Raw genomic sequence first — 6001 nt, 5'->3', positions numbered from 1 at the left:
TGTGGTTGTGTGTTAAATATTTCTATTTTATGATACTTCTTCTCTGGTACATTTATGTGACAAGTGTATAGTGAGTTGGCAGAACAGAGTTAACATATAGGTGAGTGGTGAGTGAATAGACGATATTAGATGGTTATTATGAAGAATAACCATCTAAATGTCTAATTGATTACTAAATGGAATAAGGTAAAATGAATGTTTGAAGTACTTAATTTACACAAGTAACAGTTACTTGGTCTTTTCAAGGCAATCGGTTTGCATGGTTTAAACAAGTAAATCAGAATCGCTCTTCAAGTAACTAAAACAAAATCTAAATAGTAGCGGAATTGTCACATTAGTTAGCCCAACTTAAATAATCGTGTTTAGATTACACACAAAGTAAAGTTCACATTACAGTACTTAGTTGTTTGAAATAGTAATTCTGAGTTGTCTATACTAAGTCAGGAGTACATCTAAAGTAAATTGTCAAGTACACCGCACACATTGTTTTTAGTTACTTAAACTCAAGAGTAAGTATACTATACTAAACAGGGATTTGTTAATACAACACGCAATACCTATTCCACTGTACTTAGTTTTTTAAGTGCAATCGGTTTGCATGCTTTTTTTAAGTAAGGTTAACTAATCGGATTTTACAGTGTAGGTAAGACTTATCAAACTAACTTTCTGTCATATTTGCTGAAACTGATCCAGGAGAACTACATGAAGCAGGTAATTTGGCTCCTCTGGCACCACCTACAGCCTGTAGTGGGATTTGCAAAAATCCACCGCTCCCTGTTCAGATGCACCAATCAGGGCCAGTGGGGGGGGGGTGTCTAACTGCGTGTCAATCACTGCTCATGCACACACATTCATTCTCCCTTGTGGGGGGAGGGGCTTAGGAGACAGTTTTCGGCTTTAGCGGAAAGGGGGGAGGGACTGAGACATTGTCGATGTTCAAATTTTTTTGCTAAGTCCTGGATCTTCGCAATCCTACCTACAGCACCTGTTCTAATATCAGTACTGGGTACCGACAAGTACCTAAATGTCATTACTTGTAAAATCCATCCCTAATAAAAACAGTAGCTTCTTATTGCATGAGTGGTACAGGGGTGTAGAATAATTCATTGAAAGAGGTTTGTGAGCACTCACATGTCAGTCAAGTGGAGTCAGCAGCTGGCACATGCCCCCAGTGACGGGAAGCGTAGTGCACAGAGCAAACCATGGTCTTGCTACGCTTCTTACTACTCCCACTTCCTTTCTCCCACAGACGCAACCTCGGCTGAACCTGCTATGTAGGGTGCACACACTAAATGGAGCTCTGGGGGATACTCTTTTACGGGATCGCCGGTTTTGTGACCGCTGGGGTGGACGGGCCACCATGCCATATTATATATATATATATATATATATATATATATATATATATATATAGGCCGATATGCCACCCGCCAAAGTGGCTAGTAGTTATAGTGGCTACAGCACTAGCCAGCGGGTGGGCGAATGCTAATGCCCAGCCCTGATGCTAACATTTGATTGGTAATGGCATTAGTTCTGCACTTATTTGGTCAAAAAACAAAATATTAGACAAATACAATGTTCAATGTTGACCTGATGGTGGCGCTAGATGGAAGGTCAAAGAATCAGCAAAGTTTTTACTATTCCTCCTGAGGGGAACATCCAATCCACCCACCAGTATTGAGATTATTCAGTTTGGACCACATTTTTGGTAAAGGCACAATGAATGAGGTACTTCATGGTTGTACATTAGCAACTGCATACAATGCAATGCTGCTGTTGGCATTATACATACATGTGTATTTTGTATTTTGTGTGTAAGTTTCTCCACATGTCCAAATGTAGTTGTTGAAAGACTACATGCATAGTGCAGTATGGGTAGTTCAGAGATTAGAACATTCAACACAAAAACAGGGCTGGCTCAGCCTGTTAAGAAAGCTTAAAATATCAACATCCATTACAGAACCAAACGGTTGACTACACTCTAAAAGCAAAACTCACAAGCACCACTCCTCAGTAAGCCAGTGACAGGTAAGGGTCAAGATATTTTGTTTACAATAAATTTAGCTGGTTTGGGAACCCTGAAACCTTGGGTTGAACCCCCATCTAACTAAACTCGTGCCCGCATCTGTCTGTTTCCATTTTCTCCTCCTATACAAACAGTCTTGTGTTTGGACTTAAATGTCATAATCGTTTGGTTTAGCCTCTTAATGCACTTTAATCCATTTTCCGACAGTACACAGTACACAGTACACAGCACACACAAACACACACACACACTCTGTCTACTAACAAACAGCTTGTGTTTCATTAAGGCTGTATGACCAGTAACTGTCAGCCTGAAGGTGCGAGCGATGAGGACTGACTGAACATCTGATTTAGCTTGTAAAGGGCAGATGGAAACGTACCTGAAGAAAAAAACAAGGAATGGAATAAATACAAATGAACTCAAGAAACCCAGAAAATATTTCCAGCATTTGAACGATGTTTTTAATATTCATTACAGCAGCAATTAGGCTTTAATTTATGAACACAACATCTGATTACAAGTAATGCAAAGGAACAGTTGACGAGGTTCGTGGTTTGCATTCATCAAACTTGAATTTGCGGCCTAAAATTACTGCAGGCTGCAACTAAACTGTTCTTTATTTTTCTAAGATATTTACATTGTGTGTTTGGCTGCATTTACCTCAGTGTTAACATTCATGCCAGCACCATCTCCACCTCCATCTCCACCTACACATTTTCTATAGGCTCAGTCTGATACTTAAAAAAAAATATATATAATTCCAGTACTGGTTCCATGGTATCAGTCTTCATGGAAACATTAATTGGTCATGTGACAAGGGCTGAGAAGATTGGCAGAACAGACAGCCAAGTGACAGTACTCTGATCCAATGGAAATCACAACTGTCAGATTGACAGCACTCTTGCCTAATGGATTGGGGGTGGTGGGGGGGGGGGCACTGAAGTCTGTAGTGCACCTGCTCTATGGGCCACATAATGCGAAAGTAGGGCAGAAGACCCAGTTATTTTTTGGCTCGATGATGGCTTCACTTTAACCTGACTCCACCAGATGGATTGCTTCACATTTGCTTGGCATATCCATCTGGGAACTTTCCGTTGGAGAACTTTTGGGGAGGGGAGAAAGGGTCTGAGGGTGACTTATTGGGGCTGCATAAGGAGAGGCAGACTGGAAGCAGGGACAGATATGAAGATACAGAGAGAGATATGGTGAGAGAATCTGGAGGCTGTAAGATAACCATAGTCATGGAGAGAGCAAGAGAGAGACGGAGATCATACAGCGTGAGCTTAGGCTACTCTGGAACACAAGGTTGTTTGTTTGAGGGCATTTCGACAAGTTTATTGATCATGAGTCACACTTTCCAGATGTTTCACCATTTCCACTACAAACACACTTGTTGGTGGGACATTCCAGTTTAAGTCCCAATATAAAAGGTATTGCTCAGATGCCCAGGTTTATGCTTCTTTTAGTTATTTTTACAGTTTCCGCTGTCGTAGGCATTGATGCCTGCATTATGCATTTTGAGTGGTTTTTTTAGGTTGCTAAACATGTATGGAGGCCCATTTAAGAAAATATAATAATATGGAGCGTGGGTTGACTGGCGGATTGATGTGGCGTCAGCAGTACCGGACCGCCGAATGGCAAAGCTCTCGATTTTCGAGTCCATCTACATTCAGACCCTTAGCTATGGTCATGAGCTTTGGGTTGTGACTGAAAGAATGAGATCGCTGATACAAGTGGCCAAAATGAGTTTCCTCTGCAGGGTGGCTGGGCCCAGCCTCAAAGATAGGGTGAGTAAAGCCGATACTGCTTTGCATCGAAATGGGCCAGTTGAGGTGGTTTGGACCTCTGATCAGGAAGTCTACTGGAGGAGATTTAACAACTGGTGAAAGGCTCCGGCGTCAACCCAGAACACACGGGAGAGATTATATGTCTCACCTGACCTCTGGCTTCCCCAGGAAGAGCTGGAAAACGTTGCTGGGGAGAGGGAGGTCTGGACTACCTTCCATTTTCCTTCTGCTTTTTTATTTGGAAATTTGCATTACATTCAGATGGAGACACATTTTCAGTGTGGCTAATAGTAACTAACTGTAGTAGGCTGATGGTGGTTGTCAATGGGCAATGCTAATATAATTTTTGTGCTTTCACAACTGCATACACAATGTGGCCATTGTATGGTCTTTGTGTATTAAAATGGTACATGCAGTGACTATTGTGGTTGTGTGTTTGTCAGACATGCAGAAATGCAACCTTTCAGTAGGTGGACGTGATAAAGAGCTCAGGCTGGCAGGCAAGTAAACAGTCCCCATTCATTCTCCGAGCAATGAGGGATGGTGATACGCACTGATATGTATAAGAAAGAGTCCGAAACAACATTCACACACAGACCCTATGTTTGACATAGGAGTACACTGTGTTTGACCCATTCATACAAGACTTCTTTCCTTCAGACACTGGTTAATTTGTGCAACTGTAGATATACAGTTGCACATATACATCACTGGTAAACTGTAGAATTATTAAGTCCTCCAAAACATACGACAGGTTGTGATTGTTGATTGTACATGTGCAACATGTGAAGTTTTTTTTCCGGGGGATGACAGTTTCAGAATTATGCAAGAGCTTGCAATTGTTAAAATTGTATTGACGCTCTGTGACAACATGCCTGTACTGCACTGAAAATACTTGCCCTTCCAGTCTGTCCTGATGAAGTTCCGTTCTTCATAAAACTTAATTTTGACTATTTTTTCATTTAAAGGAATACTCCACCAAAACACCCTTACATTACAGGATTACAGCCTTTGCTCACCTTATTTTGTTTACATGCCTTTCTTAGCTGCCAGCTGGTTTTGGTTGGAACGTGACGTCACAATTCAAAGAGCTGGTTGAAGGGCCATTTTTTTAGAATGCACACTCACAAATACACACTATCTATGCATTTTTGCCAACTAAGCCATAGTTCCACCCTTGCTCTGTGGTGTGTGTGGTTATAAGTCAGTCAGTGACGTCTTTGGATGTCTGAGAGCAGCAAACCAGCTGCAGTACAACAGCTGCCAACCTCAATGTTCATTTACACACTAAAAATAAGCCCAGCCACCATAACATGCATGCACAGTGTCTAGCCCAGTAAAATAACATTGCCCTTGGAAACATTTACAGTTTCACTCCTTTCACACACTAACGGTTCTACTATTTGGTCTTCGAGTATACTGTTATATTCTGAGCAATTTCACCATTTAAAAACACGTCTGCGAACATAATCCATAACGATTACGTTTTCCATCACAACATAACAGGGAAAAAAGTCCAGCAGAATATAAATGAAGTTCCTAGAAGACAGGGTAGGTCTGTGAACTCAGGACCACTACTGCTCACAGCATCAATTGGGAGGGGGTCTATGTCATCAACCATCAGTTAGTGGACAGCCTGAGAAAGACATATTTTACTTTGTTATATTATATTGTACAGCAAAGGCGTACAAACCTGTCATGCCAGGAGCCAGGAGCATTTTGACATAAGAGACTATCTTAAAGGAATATTTCACCGCTGGAAAGCTGAATATATCTTTAAATTGGGTCACTTATGTAGTAGAAATGTGAAAACAAAATTGAAATTGGTGCCTTCTAGGCCGAGAAAAGCCAGAAAATGTGTTTTGGTCTTATATGGATGAAAAACACCAAATCCCAGAATGCACCTGCTTCGTTGCTTTGAGTCCACTCCCAAGCCACGCCTACCGCTTGACAGACCCGGACAGACCGACAGAGGCATTCAACTCAACTCAAGCGTGTTTTATTGTCATTTCAACCATATACACGAAACAACGTTTCATCGTGACTCAAGTGGTGTTACACATTTAACATATATAAAAACGACTTTATATAAAAACGACATACGAAACAGGTTACATTTAGTACACACACTTTATAGGCTCCGTAAAGTTCAGCTAACGCATACTAGCATTAGCGCTTGGTGGGCTGT

Source organism: Perca fluviatilis, chromosome 18 (assembly GCF_010015445.1).
Source record: "Perca fluviatilis chromosome 18, GENO_Pfluv_1.0, whole genome shotgun sequence".
In the NCBI taxonomy this organism is placed as follows: domain Eukaryota; kingdom Metazoa; phylum Chordata; class Actinopteri; order Perciformes; family Percidae; genus Perca; species Perca fluviatilis.
The sequence above is the reverse complement of the archived record's forward strand: the minus strand, read 5'-3'. Positions refer to the sequence as shown.